The following is a 17,548-nucleotide window of genomic DNA, read 5'->3' as shown; positions in this document are numbered from 1 at the left end:
CTTTTTGTTGTTGTTTACTTTGCATGCCTTATCTGATTCCACCAAGGTATTCAAGCAAAGCCAGATTCCTCTGGTGTTCTATTTCTGTGCCATTGTTAGTTCACAAAGGAAATATTCATTTCCACGGGCAATTTGTAGGCAAACAGAATCGGCACACCACTTAAAAGGCTTGTTTCAGCTAAGGTCATGCACGGTATTGCACAAGTGCACCGCAGAAATACCATTTATTTGCCAAACATTCTTTCTCATTCATATCATTCATTGCTTTTGTTGTGTCCATTGTCCCAAACCACAAAATACCATTTATTTGCTGAACAGTCTTTCTGATATCACTCATTGCTTTGTCATGTGTTTTCTAACACAATCTCCTTAGTTTCCTTTGTAACACAAAAATGTGTGTGGAAGAAATATTATCAACATGCTATTAAATCGACTCAAACTAACTGCACTGCCAATGCTTCAACAATGAGTTCCACAATTAAAACGTTCACGTCATTTCTCCATTAATCATGTTACATAGTTTACCATAAATATTACAAGATCAAAGTCTTTCCGTGGTCTTGCAAACAAACTATTATCATCCTTAAGGGCAAAACAAAAGATTTTCTTCCAAACTTTCCAAATGACCATATTGAGAAAGTGTCTCGTACATGATCAAGCAAGTATTAACAATCTGTTTACCTGAAGGAAAAAACAACAACAACAAGTTGAAGCTGCCCAGGGCACATGAGACTTGGGTTTGTTGTACCCTGACCACTGGTGGTGCTCTGATCATGGAGCTACTATAACAGAGAAGTAGCTCCATGCTCTGATATCTCAGATCATTCTTCACAAGAAGACATCAAAATGACAACTTTGGCATACTAGTAGTGTATAACTGCACCATGGTAAACTACCTTGTATACATTGTATGACTGCAATTGAATTTTCCCCAAATTGGCATACAGCTTTCCCTTTAAAGCACTACAGAAGATGTGAAATTGCACAAAGCTTTAATCTTTCATCTCACATGACAATATTTCTCAGTGCCACTAATACACTATTCAGGGCCTACAAGCTTTACTAATCTCAGCTTCTGATCTGAATATTGTAGATAACTCAGTCAATATGCCTATACAGTAACAAAAAGAAATGTAACAGATCACATATGAACTTATAGCAAGCACTTGAAACAACATTAGTAATAAACAATTGAAAGCTGAATTATAGAGTGGGGATGTCCATGTTAAGAGCACACACAATGAAACTATTTCAAAACAAACCCATTTTCTGTAGATTTTGTTGATTGCAGAAAAATAATTTCTTCAAGACAAATTCACATACAAGAAATAAACTTTAAAAGCACAGTGATCAGTTTTACAATAATGAAGATAACCTATAATACATCACATGGGGGGGGTACTTTCATACTCGCATAGCATGCAGTAAAAATGATATGACAATAGATATATGATACACATCTTGCTCTCATACACATATACTGAGAGCTATCTTATGCACACTCAGGCCTGACGCACATATGGACTGCCTGCAATACATGGAAGCTACACATGTATACATTGTACCTCTTCACCATTATGATGTCATGACTTCCCGTTCACTGAACATTCTATCTACTCAATAATATAGCCTATTGTATGTGCAATACAGCATACCTTTTCCTTTTTTAGGTGATCCGAGTATCCTCTCGGATCACCTTCTGTATCTGTACTGAATCTTTCTTCTTTCTTTGTTTCTTTCTTTATTTCTCCTCAAAAGTTGTGCAGAGGTTAGCTCAGAAAGTGTATTGCCTCTCAATGTCAAACTTATACCATATATGTATCATGTCGCAAAGACGACAGCGCAAGTAAAATCATAGTGATCAGTCGACCGTGACGTCACTATGACGTCATTATATGAAAACACATTTTCATGCATATCTCATTAATGGAACAGAATATTTCAATGAAATTTACGTCACATATATTTCAAGTCATGCGAATTCTACTCATATTCTCAAAATTCATTTTTATCTCAAAACGTGCGCGTACGCGCGCGTTGAAATATTTGTATGCTCAAATCGAGCTCAAAATTTTTTTGCACACGTTTCAGACCATTTGGAGCATTTTTTGAAAAATTGAAAAAATTGGACGGACGCGTACGCGCGCGCACATATTCGCACGCACAGCTCATATGGAATAGAAATTTTCAATTTTTTCACATGGATCGGATGTCCGAAATGTCAAGGAATATTTATGCCAAGTTTCAAGTCGATCCGATTCAATATGACGTCATACGGGCCCGTCAAATTCAAAATTCCGCGCGTGCGTCAATGGGGATACACAGTGCAACTATGCCAAAAAACCGCCAATTTTAAATCGGATTTTACTCGTCAGGATGGACGGTGACCTCCCATTTTCTTGACATATTCTGAAAGCTGATGAGTTGTACATGTCATTTCATGGGCTGGCTATGCTGACAAAATGATTGAAAGATATCAAATTTCTTAATAAAGTAAAAAAAAGTAAATTTTCAAAATGACGTCATCAAATTTCAAGTTTGCTCGAGCGTATCTCACTTATCCTTTGCCAATTTTCACCTAAATTTCAATATGTTGTAGCTTATGAAATGCTCTTTCATAAATGTAATTACACAATTTTGATTAGATGACGACATCACCTCGAAAAAATGGATTGAAGGTAACCTTGTCAAATTTGACCAGTTTACGTGTAATCTCTATGGGAGTGCAATTTTTAGGGAAATGAAAATTGACATGACTATCTTTATCGAGCACTAGCTCACTTATGCTTCGGTGAATTTCTCTAAGATTTTGATATGTTGTAGCTGAGACATAGGGCTATCGTAAGTGTGCCATTCATTTTTTCATACGTTGTCGGGATCACGTCAAAAAAATTGGTTGAAATTAAAGCTTATCTTCGATGTATTGTAATATTTCTTTCTTTTTACAACTTTATGTGCAATAACTCAAGAAAAACATACCCTATCACCACCATATTTTGCACATGTTTAGTTCATGTCACGAACATTATTTCACAAAATAACAACTACTTGATCAGACGCCATCTTGGGTATGTAAATTAGGGTCAAAGGTCATAAATGTATCATCCTGTATCTTGGTGAATACATGTCCTATCTTTCCCATATTTTGCACACGTAAAGACCATGTTACAAGAATCATTTCACTAAATAACCACTTTTTGCTCAGATGCCATCTTGTCTGTGCAAAGTGGGGTGAAAGGTCATATGTACTTTTTTCTGTATCTTCGTTATGACGTGTTATCTCTATGGGAGGGAATTTTTCTAGATGTTAATATTGACACGATTGTCTTTATCGAGCACTAGCTCACTTACCCTTCGGTGAATTTTTCTCAGATTTTAATATGTTGTAACTCAGACTTTGGGCTATCGTTACGTGCCCTTTGCTTTATTCATATGATGTCGGGATCATGTTAAAATACTTGGTTGAAATTAAAGCTTATCTTCGATGTGCTGAGATATTTCTATGTTTCTGCAACTTTCTTTGCATAACTCAAGAAAAACAGCCCCTATCACCCCCATATTTTGCACATGTTTAGTTCATGTCACGTAGATTATTTCATAAAATAACAACTACTTGATCGGACAACATCTTGGGTATGTAAATTAGGGTCAAAGGTCACAAATGTTTCATCCTGAATCTTGGTGAATACATGTCTTATCTTTCCCATATTTTGCACACGCAAAGATCATGTTACAAGAATCATTTCACAAAATAACCACTTTTTGCTCAGATGCCATCTAGGTTGTGCAAAGTGGGGTCAAAGGTCATATGTACTTGTTGCTGTATCTTCGTTATAGTGTATACAGAGTTGGTACCAAAGATGGCAGATACGACTCCCTTTTCTAAATGAGAATCCAAACATCACACGGACAATGTCTCTGAACACAGAAGAAACCTGCATGGTCATGCCTATTGCGATCAGGACTTGAATCATTGAGTAAAAAAAAAAAAAATCGGATCACCTTAATTTGTCAGTGATGACAAATTACAATCTCTAGTTTTTTCTTCTTCTTCTTTTACCTAAGTGTACAGTGTACATTGTATGTTCACTAAGAAACATATAACTTACCAGTCGTTCAAGCTGTTACTTTGTGTCATCCAACATGACAGGAGGATTCGCAAATTCTTAAGACACTCAATGGTGATGTGAAAATCGGCAAAATGACGAGTCCACGCTCACAAAGCTATGAACCTGCACAACTAAGCCTTAGTTCACATGCACCAAACCAGAGCCAGTAGAGACGCGGCATCCTCCCGCTGTAACACCATCCACTCTTGAATTACATCCAATTCAAATGAGGATTCTGACGTCCTGTACTTTGAACTACACTCACCCTCACTCTCACTGCACAGGCCGGGCAGGGACATAAAATACAGCTCACCGACGAAGCCACATTTGAGTAGTAGCAACGTCATCCATACCCACTGCTTCTCTCCTAGTCTGATCTTAACTGAGAGTTTAACCTTCATGCTTCATGGCTCTCTACTCCCGATCCGGAAATGAATTAAATTTGAGAGGCATCAGAGAGACTAATGGTTCCTCTCTCTGAGATACATACTTTCTGATGTGGAGAAAAAAAAAATTAAAAGAATAACAACATTTCTTCCTCATAGCTGATCTTTGTACACTGCCACATATACTTTTCGATGTATAAAATATAGGCCTACATCAAAAATGTATCACTTTATATAAGAGCTCAATACTACAATTGTACATAGCCTGCTTGACCTGAAAATTTACATGCAGTTTGTTTTTTTGAACTTTGAATAATTCAATTTTTTTGACCGATACCATATTTAGATGAAGATTTACACTATAACGCACATTTCTTGATTGACTCTCACCATTACAAACCTATGGATCTAATGTTTATAAAAAGGCTGAAAAAAAAAAACCTGTACCCTGTTAATCACATTTACGATGGCAACAGAGCAATTCACTAATCTAGGGCAAGGCAATAACCATCTCCTGCCTGTAATGCATAGCATTACATGCTGTAAGCATGCGGTGTAATGGTTCTTGGCCGATATGCACCGTGCAGAAATCAAATTCGAACGGTTTCGGATTTCAAGGAAATGGGCTAGCCTACATGTTTGCCACTCTCACTTCCAAGTCATATTAGTGAGCATTCACTGAACTGACGCTAGGCTTGTGTGTGATTTAAACATATGCCTGCAGAATTAATCACGCTGCCTCACTTTAGGAAATGTCTGTAAGTGGCCTCTTGATAGGCACCTCGTGATAAACAGTCTCCAACTAATGAGTTGTAAAGGTTAGGGCATCAACATCTGAAGGTGTGCAGGAGAAAGCGTCAAAACTTATCCACTGTTACTCTAATTGCGTACTATCCGTAGGTCTCGTGAGTTTCTTACGTTTTGCTTTTTGTGGCCAAGTCTAAAAACTCACACAAAACAGGGAAAACACACACACACACACACACAGAAAGCAATATTCTTTACCAGACTGTGATCACATGTGCAAACAATAAACTGAAAATAAAAAAAAAAAATACTGCACAAATATGTATTCAGCTCTATACAACTGTAACTATTAGTAGATTACATGATCACTGTTCATATTTCTTTTAATTATTTTGACCAATGCTCATACCTGCCTCCTCTGGTGCAAATAATATTATAGGTCTAGAGTTATCATGGATACTCTATGAACGTAGGTCCTACATAGAGCATATATAATTGTAAACATAAAATATAACCTTTAGCCATCTTTAAGACTCTACAATTGCTTTTCTTCTAGCCACAAGTCTTTCTTCAGTAATCTCTCTCCTTGTTCACTGTATTCTTCATTAGTTTTTTGTTTGTTTGTTTTAAATTCAGATTTCTTTGGAATGGACACCATTCATGGAGCTTTGCAGTGTTGCTGATTGGATTTCACAATGGCATGGTATCAACACAGGAAGGAAGCACTAGGCTGGCATGATAGATATTTTGTCTCAATATCGGAAGAGCACATGACCTTAGTTTCATGGTGGGACTTTCATTTTGAAGAATTCCTGCCCTTAAAACCAATATCAGCTTCCCCACCCCCACCCCCCAAAAAAGGCATTTTTTGAGAAATTATGTACTAAATAATTTCCTAACTTTCCTGTCGATAATCAATGCATGAAAAAAAAAAGAAAGAAAAAAGAAGAACTTCTTCTTCTTCTTTTTTCTTTTTCTTTTTCTTCTTTTTCTTTTTCTTTTTCTTTTTCTTTTTCGTTTTCTTTTTCTTTTTCTTTTTCTTTTTCTTTTTCTTTTTCTTTTTCTTTTTCCTTTTCTTTTTCTTCTTCTTCTTCTTCTTCTTCTTCTTCTTCTTCTTCTTCTCCTTGTTTTAAGGGGTGGGGTAGGGATTTCAGGTGTTCCCAGTTTTATAGTCATTTATCATTCTTGGGTAAAACAAAGTTTATAAAGGAATGCAGAATAATGTTGATTCCATCACCCTTTGAGATGTCTTCATAAAGGTACAACATTCATGCTATATATATGATTTTTGTATGTTTGCTGAGGATATCTTTAATCAGATTGTGGGAATAGACAAAAAGAAAAGGAATATATGCAACACTGAGCAATTAATTCATTCCTGCACTCATAACAAATCACAAGAAAAAATGTTATCTCGGTGCATGCTACATATGCACAGTATGTCTACTCGTGCATCTCCAAATACTTGGTAGAAACCATACATGTAGCTCTATAGCAATGCACTTTGTGACCTTCACATTTTGGATGACAATTATATGTTTACTATTCCCACAGGCACACATACATTTATCAATGTGAGCAATGTCTTTTTAGCCAACCATCATGATAATCTTTCCCTGTGCACATGACTGACACAAAATGTTCATAAATTACAGAGGAACTCTGCAATCAGATTTAATGGACTACACAACACCCCACTGCATCACATTGATTAATGAACTTGATTCTCCTCGACAGTGTTTGCATCCCAAAAGCTTTGATGCACTTTTATATCGGGAACAATCAATCATCAGTTCTTACAAGTATTATTCTTTGTTCATGAGATTTTGCTCACAACTGTGATTTTTTTTTAAAATAAAGAAAAAAAAAAAGACAAAATTCATATGTGCCAACCATAATATCATCACGTACAAAATTAATAACTTTTATTCCACAAATTACAAGCCCTCCTGCTTATCACACTTGCAGTGCACGCTGGTGACATAACAAACAGAAAGATTAGCAGGAGTTGATATTAAAGGCACATGGTAAGAAATGTATTCAAAGTCAACATGAAATGGTAAGCCTCTTATACCTTCCAGTGAGCCTCTGCAACCGATCGACTGACGTGTCAAACTCCACCACCACCATACTGCAGAGAGGATGCATGGAGCAGAATCAGGCCAGCGCATCATGCCGGATGACTCACACCAGCCAAGTTTCCAAAGCGAAATAACGTCCACTGTTACACGTTGAAGACAGCAGTGACTCGGATGGTACCAAAGATCTCTGTCAGTGTATACAATATGCGTGTGTGTGCATGTGTGTGTTTGTGTGTTTGAGTGTCTATGTGTGTGCATCACTCTATTAATCAGAGCCAGCGATGATTCAGTATCTAGCTCTGATATACCAATATTAAATTAGCTCGTGTCAGGGCTACATATTTCTCACACTCCCATACCCAATAAATTGATTAAAAGTTTATATAATCAATCCTTTCTCACGTCTGTATCCTTTCTACATTATGTCATTTGATATTGAAATCACCTACAATGTACTATGCATTACAGCTGTACATACAATGCATGCCAACTGACATTCATACTATGTACATAATTATACATTGTTTTGTATAATCAATGAACAATGAATTAAAATTATATAAATTTTACAATCAAATACATCCCCAGATAATTATCATTACTGTAAATCTGTACTGTCTACATCAAGTCATGGATGTATATCTACCCCAGGAAAGAATATCATGTCAAAGACGTGCTTTTTTTTTTGATTAATAAAACTATGATATAAAAATACTGATCACATTTGGAAGAAATTGACGAATTCCTTCACAATATCAAAGTGGGGGATGTTGACTGGCAGCAAAATCCTAAGATTTTCTCACATTGTAAACTCTTGTACTGACAGTTAGATATAGATCTATTGCAATGATGTCAATGAACAGTCCAAAGGGGAAAGGCTACCTCCAAGTGCTTTTCATTTTTACTCCATCCGTCTTTCACTCTTTTATTTGTTTGTTTGTTTTTTTTTGTTGTTGTTTGTTGGTTTTTGTTTTTTGCCACTGTACATCTTGTTCACCTGTCATTAGTGAAAATGTCCTTGTTTGGTCATGAATGTGACTTTCCTATTTGGACACACAAGCCATGAGAGTTATACTGTATATATACTGTATGGGGTATATTTCATGGTGTTTTAATTTTCATGAATTTGGCTGTCGGCAGATATTACTGCCTGGGAAAATTAATACATGCAACTCAGAAAGATATTACCTAGTGTAACACAAAACCATTGTATCACTATCATCTTCAAGGTAGGAAATCCCTCACTATTCTCTTGAAGAGTCATTTATCCAAAAATTCTTCCTATTCCTGCCAATGTGGTTCTCAATCACAAATTCAATCACTCACAGAACTGTGTTACAATGAGTCTTGCCAGATATGATGCAATATTTGGTACCCTGGGGTACCAAATGAAAATTCGCCATTTCGTTGAATTAGCGCTGTACCCTGGCTTACCAAAAAATGTGTCAAAATATTTTTTAGTATTATCATGCACAAAAATGTTTTCTTATTTGTGATTATGCAACAATTAATGCATGCAAGTGTACTTCGAAAAACACCTATGGTGCTAGTTCATTGCTACGACTTTGCCGTATCCGAATTCGGAATAGGCGTATCTGAATTCGGATACGCATTATAAAATAATGGGCATGAGATGGCGCTGTACAACGCGGTACCCCGGGTTACAACGGTACCCCGGTGTACGGCGTGCCGAATCATATACTGCATTTTGATACAGAAATGGCTGTCTTTTGTTTAAATCTTGAACTTTTAGAAGAAAAAAATTAGCAAACCCCATCACAAGAAGGGGAGCATGACAGTAACTATCAATAAATAAACAAAGTTTCAGGCCAAGCAAACTCCTAATGGGTTTTATAACAGGGTAAACTAGGCATGAAAATCCTAGTTTGTTTTTTTTTTTAATTCACATTTTTGCCTACTTCATGGAGGTCCCATGTTGTGTAGATCATAAATGTACTGTACCGGCATGATTTCCATTATGACTATGCTACCGTAATTGAGAAGTGAGTTTCATTTGATTTGAATCTCCACCTTGACAATGCAAAAGTGCACAGTCCCTGGTGAAGGCTATGCATAGGAAAATGGATGTACTACAGCAGAAGCACTGCAGAACAGACATCTGTCTACCCCTTGGCTCTGCAGCAGTAACGCTACAGTATACCATGTATGTTGTAAGCAATTACATCCAAATTATGACTATGTTCAGATAATGGCACTCCACAGTCCCATTCATACACACCCAAAATCAGCAGTCTTCAAAATCTGATTTTCAACACGACATGAAACCATTAATTCTCGTGTGTGAAAACACACACACACACACAATGCCAACCATCTTAACCTGCATCAAGATGGAAAAATCAGCTCATCTTTGTTTTGGGGGAAAACCTCTTGAAAACTTGCCTCCAGTGTGGGTGAATGGCACAAGCAAAAACTTCAAGTTTTCTAATCCCATAATGAAACTACTGTAAAAGTGGAAATTTTCTCGGTGTTCAAATTTTTGCGCAACCAGAGAGGGAGACTAGCACGAAATTAAAAGCACGCAAATATTTTTGCTTGTCATATGTTCGTGTACTTGATGTCTTGATTTCGTGGAATCAAAAACACTTGAAACTCTTCTTGTAAACCCGGCCATGCGCGAAAAATTAGACGCGCGAAAATATCCACGTTTAGAGTAACTCACTGTGATACACTAGGTAGGTTTGCACACTAGGGTGCCTGGAGTCACGCTCCAACCACTGTTTAGGCATGTGCAGTTTGGAGACCATTAAAGTGCTTTGCTCGCAGCTTAATGATTTGAGGGGCATGTATGAGTACTGAATAAAATTGATTTTTGCAATGCAATCCCAAAACCACTACCTCGCGTATAAATGGGTCCCCTGATAATGTTAAACTCTCTCTGTGCAACGCAGTAGTGTTGGGACTTCAGCAATCAGTATGTGATAATCTCATCTGGGTCTTCGCATCATCATCACCTAGGGGGTGTTAATGACAATGAATCTCTATATCCCTGGTGGTTCTCTAGTTCCCTACTCTCGTTACCTACTCCAGCAGAGGAAAACGAGATGGACAGATATGGCCGAGTGTCAGCTGGTTTCACAAAAAAAAAAATTCCAGGTCCTATTCAACCAATGATGCACTTTCCACATAACAATTAAATTTATATTTATAAGGTACAATCTGTAGTTCATCAGGTCCAAGGGCTTTGTATGTTTGCAAGTACAATTGTAACATGTCATGGAATACTGTTAGCAATTTGACAATATCTCATCATTACTATTGCTGCAGTCCATTTTTGTTTCGTATAGTTTCCCTCAACACAAGTATCAAGTGCAATTTGTGCTCTAGCTGTTCCTCAATACATACTATTGTACAATAGTACAACCACAATATAGAAAAATACTGCATGACTTTGTGAACTTTGGTCTATACTTGGGAATACTTCTATACTATAGGAGTACTGCCATGCTCTTGGCAATCAGCGATCATGACATTGCAAGCTGAAATAACCTGCATGGTATACTGTATCTCCTTGGGGAAATTCTACATCACATGCCTATTCAACACAAGCAAAACAACAATACAACCACTACAAGTGTATGAGTACAAAACAGTAGGCCCGTTCACAAACAACGAAAATCGAAATTTCAATCGCGATCCAAATTTCGATTTTTTTTTTCGACCGTTTATACACAGGGAAAAATCGCACTTCGCAGCAAGGAAAGAACGATCAGTGGTCAAACTGCGCATGCGCGAATCTTGCATGACCGAAGACTGACCCCGCAGTCCCAATAGAGTTTCGCACGCGCTACGAACGATGGGACAAAAAATACCGATTTCGGAATCTCGATCGCGCTCACACACACGACGCTTGGCAAAATAATCGCGATTATTCTGAAAAATCGCACTAATAGTGCGAGTTGGATCGCGATAAGGATCGCGGTAATTAGTGAGATTTTTCTGTCCACACTGGAAAAAATTTCGAAATTTTGATCGCGATAAGAAAATCGATTTTTAAATCGCACTTTTTCCCTTGTGTGTGAACGGGCCTAGTTTTTCTTTAGATCTGTCATCAAACAGCAACACAATTTTGAACATATGGCACATATCTTGGGGGGAAAAAAAACAAGGTCAACAACTTGCACACAACCTGCACATCACAGTATTAGTCTATTTGACATACAGAACAGCCCCGCCCATAACTAGCCACAGAGACACACTCCAGTAAGCTGTCAATAAACAGTAATACTCCACAACACAGCTGTTCCACAGCTATTCAGTCATTTCAGGTCTACACATGTTCTGCACTTAATACCATTGAAACTTCAATTGGAAGCCAAGTGGAAGGTGAGGGATTACCAAACACACACACACATCAACAGACTTGCATCCTTCACGAAGAATATTTCTGAAAGATCAAGGATATTAGACTTTTGTTTTAATGCATAGAAAAAAAATGATGGATATAAAGGTTGATCAAAATGTGCGTGTGTTTTTGTTAGCATCCATTATTTTGCAAGTGCTCCGGGCCTCATGGGAAGATCGTATTTATAGCATTAATTGTATCAAAAATAGTTCTGACCCTAATAATTCTGATTAATTTTGTGCATCTTGTTGATGTGAGATGGTAATGAAGGTTGTTTGTTCACCAAGACAGACTGTAAAAGAACCTTTCCAGCATAGCTACAGCTACCCATGTAACTATCCTATAAACAGAAAATAATACAGAATCTGCTAACGCGTACATAGACCCTAGGCCTCAACACAGAAACACAAGTTATTCTCTTCTCAGTGGCATAAAAGTCCATGACATGGTGACCATGAATGTTTCCAGACAACATATTTTGCACACTGAAGGCCAACTATAAATACCAAAACTATCATAACCATCCTCTTGCAACCTTCTGGAAGTCACAAAGGTCACAATAATCCTAAAATAAACAAGGAAGCCATGTTATGTAACTGTGGTACTTAGCTCAGCCTTTGTTAGAATGGCAATGATTGTCTTGGAGGTTCTGGTTCAGCGCACTAAGCTCTTAAGAGTATGCCTTCACTAGAATGATGTACAGTTGTATGCATGCATTATATGGAGCTACTTTATGTGCAGCACGCTACAGTACTCGAGAAGGCTAGAACTTTATGCAGTCAGTTTTTACACAAAAGTAGAATAATAAAAAAAAACTATGACAAGACTACATGTAAGTATATTATAAAAGTGCAGAGGGGCCTACATTACACACACACAAAAAAAAGTGCATAAAGTGCATAAAAGTGCAAAATATGTGCATAATAAAATGTATGTTAGTGTGGATACTTTCAGTGAAGATTTTAAAATCCTTGAGTCAAAATAGCTTTCATCTAAAAGTACAAAATGTATATGATTTCTATGACAGTCATACAAAGGAAAAAAGAATGCTGGATACTAAAGGTACATATTACAATGGACGCTGTATGTCATTGACTCTGTCAAGAACAAAGATACATTCAAGCTCTCCTGCCTGAGTAATCATAGAATTCCAAGCAATATTGTACATGTACACCACATTTCATGGTGCCTTATTTTCATGACTTTACCCCCGTCAGGTTCTATTCCCAAATTCAACAACAGTTGAAAACGCCAATAAATATATTAACTCTGAACACAATAAGAATGCATAATGTATAATGCGTTAATTGCTGCATAGATTACTGTACTCCATTATCGTAAATCTAACCATTCGTGAAATCGTTCGGAGTCCTGATTTGCGAAAAATTAGACTTGCTAATATGCTGTACACAGCGAGAGAGGGCACAGAAATATCTGGGGCAATTCATCATGCTCACAAGCCAAAGTTAAGTGTACCAGCAGATTGTCAGTTTTTGTCATATATACGCTACACTCACTGTCTGTACCTTAATCTGAATGCATTTCATTTGGATCATGTTTTATACAAAGTGTACATGTACAGTGTATATCATTATGCAATTGCTAAAATGATTTTGTCATAGAAATGCTATCCCCAGATGTAATGCAAATTGTAAATGATTCTCTGCCAGAAAACACACATATGTATAAAAAAAAATAACAATAATAATGAACAATAAAAAGAAATGCAATGCTGGGGGAATACTTGATGGCCACAGGGAGGGAGACTAAGTAACTATGTTATTTTCATAAGCAATATGATGCTCAAATTTAGCGAGTGATAAACTTTAGAAAGGAGAACTCTGCATATACTTTGAGCAGCCTGATATGTTCAATTCAATATCAATCATTTCAAGAAATGTAGGCCTACTGCACAGCCAAGTGTGCATTGTGCCACAACCGCAGACTAATTGTGGCCTAAAATGTACAGCTACAGTCAACTACAATTACTAATAGAATCCACAAATTATAGTTAATTCTAATACTTCCCTTCTTTCCTTCTTTTTTGCAAACCTACACATTCTTTTATCATATGTAGATTAAATGTCAGGTAGAGAAAATCACATGTAGCGAATACTAATCTATGCCTATGCCAGCTTCTTTTCATATCACTCTATGACTATGGCCACATACATTGTACAGGTAGTTATACTGTATAAGCTATTATTTTCGCTAGGGTTTAATTTTCGCGAATTTCGCGAATGACAGTTGGACCGCGAATTTAACAACATGCAAAAATGTCACCATGCGCTAAGGTAATAGTGTGCTTATGAAGGCCTCTGTGCCAATTTGCAAAAACAACATCTCATGAAAATGTCCGTAACCTCCTCATTCGCGAAAATCTGTACGTGAAAATAACAGCTTATGCAGTAATCGTGTCAGAGTTTACATCTGGCAGGCCTTGAGTGACTAGATGGGATATCAGTCAGCTATATTAAACTAAATTCAAGAAACTGGAGGTACACTGCATCTAAAAGTAAAACTCCAACTAGAAAAGCACTCTGAGAGCGCAGACCTCAGCCAAGCAGCTACTTTCCACCGATGATCTTGCTCTTCCCAAAGAGATTTTTCTCCTCTCCACCACTGGGGAAAAGCTCTTTGGGCTCTTCCATAGAGATCAGTGATTTCCACACCATAGGTATACATGCTGAAATATCGCCCAATTTCCCCATACAGAAGCCTTTGTTATGTCATAAACCCTCAGCTGCGCGGCGCGCCTCGCCCAGCTGCAGAAACTGGAGCACGCACTTTAGTGCGCATTTGAAAACCTCAAAAATGTGCAGCTTGAACTCCCAAGTTCATTGACCCTACCTGTCAAAATATCAAAAATCCTTCATAAATTCCCCAAAAATTCTTGGATTACTACCAAAATTTAATCGTTTGTTACTTGTGTCATTTTCAACCTTTCCTGTAAGTTTCATCCAAATCCGTTAACTACTTTTTGGGTTATTTTGCACCAGGACAAACAAACAAACAAACCAACGGTAACGAAAACATAACCTCCTCCCTTGGCGGAGGTAATAATTATGTGGTACAAAGCGGCAATCATGCACTTTAGGGCCTTATTTATATTTGATTGGTACCTCGAACCCCGTATGCCAAGGTGATTGATATCCCATGAACTACCACGCACTGAGCAGCTGGCAAGCTTCTCTGGTTGTATGGAACGCCGTTTGACAAGTAAGGTCACCAAAGCCCACCTCACACTGCGATTCTGACTACCGATAGCTTGTGATGCGTTTCAGTGACACAACGAACACTGAGCGATATCGTGTGCCACTGCTCTTATAAATGCCTCCATCATATTCCCACTACCGCCACAATTTGCATAAACCACCCACACAGGTTATGTGTGCATGTGGTGGCTGCCTGTAAATCGGGAACTGTGTAGACGGTAAACAGACAGATCGGGATGATATTTTTTTGTGGATTTCTTCTGTTATCATTGCATAGAATAATTTTGCCAAGGAAAATGCCACTGTGTGTGAGTGGGACGTTGACATTGACAATGGGCATCTGCCCTATGCAATACTTGTATCCCCTCCTTGAGATATAATACAGTGTCCATTCATTTAAAATCATTGTGAAGACCAAAGGTTTACCATTGTTGAGTTGCACTGCCCACTGAGTGTCACTTATACACCACCACAGCACCCTGTCCCTCTTTTACACAGCAAACGAAAGGGCATTTTAGAGCAAACAGCACAGCGTACCAAAACTAAGTGCTTTCCATATGGAGATACACACACACACACACACACACACACACACACACACACATTGTATCCCATTATGAAATCCCATGCACATTACACATGCATACAGTAACGGTACATTCCATCTGCCAACAATGTCATCAATGATAATTCAAGAATCCTTTTTAAAAAAATAAAAAAACAGACTTCATGGATCCAGACAGTGATCCAAATCAGACTAGATCTAACGTAGACCCTCTACCAAAATTCAGTCATTTGTTTCTTGTACGTAGTTGTACCATTGAACTCAACTGTTCCTGCCAATTTCATCCAAATCCGTTTGCAACTATTTGAGTTATTTGGGGGGAAATTACAGTGTACCGCTTTTAATTACGTCATAAAATAAGCATATTTGTGCGTATAACTACATTCCTCCAGTTCCACCCTAAGGTTACACAGTCAGTACAGTTATTGTAGGCCTACCTACCTTGTCTGGGCTTATATGGGTCTAACTATACACAGCCCAGTCGCCGCTGTACATACGTAGCGCGACAGGGCTGTACCAACGAAGCTCCAAACACGAAGAGGGTCCAACGATCGCATGCGATCGGATTGAATTTTGATACTTTATATCATTTTTTTGCCACTTCAAACTCATCTGACGAACAAAATGATAATGAGACTTCATATCTATGCTATGAGTATTGAAATTTAGATTTAATAACTTACCTAAATTGATGGTTATATGCAGCATGTGTGAACGGTTCACGAACGGTACATCGTCTTTCACGCCAGGCCATTTCCAATATACGGGAGGTCACATGATCTGAATGCCCTTTCAAAAGGTCGCGCTGTCGACCGTGCTGTTGCGTACACCAACACTCAAGCAGCGCATCGCACGCACGCAAAAGATTTCCGCAGAGATCAAGGCGCCATTTTGAATTCTGCAACGATGAACCGCGACGGTGTTAGGGAATCCGCCAGAAAGTATCATTTTTTGGTTCCACGGACTTATCACGAGGGCTCTCAATGGACTTACGAACCTTCTGTAATACAAGCATGCACTTAAGGTGAGTAACGTTTGGTAACGTGTACATTGTTTATAAAGAACGTATAAATTTTCATAAGTTTTGTAGTTGTGTTGTGGTTCCCCACTTTGAAGGTGCCCGCTCGCTGGTCAGACGCTGTATTCGCGTAGCGTATTAACAGCGTCTGGTCGGGCTAATATGGGTCTAACTTTGTTACAGTCAAGCTCACGCCAGGTATACTTAGCTATTTAATATTTATGTGTGGGTTCAACTTCTAACTGTAGGTGTAGTGTAGTGTTTAGGCAAAATTACTCGAGCTCGAGAACAAAATTAATAGGGACAAGTGAAGTCAGTCACCCGTAATGATCTGATGAGCTGACATACACATAAACCAAGCCAGTGCAGTGATTAAATTTAGATCAGAGCGACAGTGAGACTTTATCGCAATGACATGGCCATGGATTTCATAGCGATATGTCTGACTGAACATGCTGAAGTGAAGAGAATGAATGGCCAAAGGAATTATAATGCGAAATCATGAAATAACACTACAGTGCAAACTCACCTTTGCACCTGCTCACAATCAAAATCACCTTCTCCAATAATGATGACCTTTAGCAGAAATCTGTTCACCAGCGACGATAGTGATACGCAAGATAACAGGCTAGCTACTAGTATTCGGCTGGTATAAAGTGAGATAGGAAGCCGGTTGGTTTCGCTCGGCTGCGCTCGACTCTACCATAATACCACCAATGGATGTGCAGTGTACGCGGGTTGTATCTCAACTCGACATCATCGCATCAACATCACCTGTACCACCACGACCACAGCTACACCTCTCCCCTTATCGCGAAAACTGCATGCAGTCCATGTCCACAACACTCCGATCCAAACACACAGTGAGCGAGCGAGCTCGGCCGTGTGGTGCCGTACGCACGTTATAACTCTGTGGTGGGTTGGTACGTCAGTACAGTGGGCGCGCGCAGTTGCGGCGATCATTGAGTTTGTCACCGCCCTCTTTTGACTACTACTGTATACTGTACCCAAATCCCGTTCTGCACAATCCAGTAGACACGCTCGATGGTCGGATTTTTCAC

At 38.3% G+C, this 17,548-nt stretch overlaps 1 protein-coding gene across 1 annotated transcript in view; it reads right to left on the bottom strand.

Annotated features, from left to right (window-relative positions):
* Positions 1-17,182, bottom strand: part of LOC140227541 (uncharacterized) — a 122,148-nt gene extending 104,966 nt beyond the window's left edge. The window contains exon 1 of the mRNA XM_072307945.1: positions 17,017-17,182. The gene's annotated coding sequence lies outside the window, so the exon portion shown is untranslated. The remainder of the gene's footprint in view (positions 1-17,016) is intronic.
* Positions 17,183-17,548: the final 366 nt, after the last annotated feature.

This window comes from Diadema setosum, chromosome 4 (genome assembly GCF_964275005.1).
Source record: "Diadema setosum chromosome 4, eeDiaSeto1, whole genome shotgun sequence".
NCBI lineage: Eukaryota > Metazoa > Echinodermata > Echinoidea > Diadematoida > Diadematidae > Diadema > Diadema setosum.
Note: the sequence above shows the minus strand (reverse complement) of the source record. Positions and strands in the feature narration are given on the sequence as shown.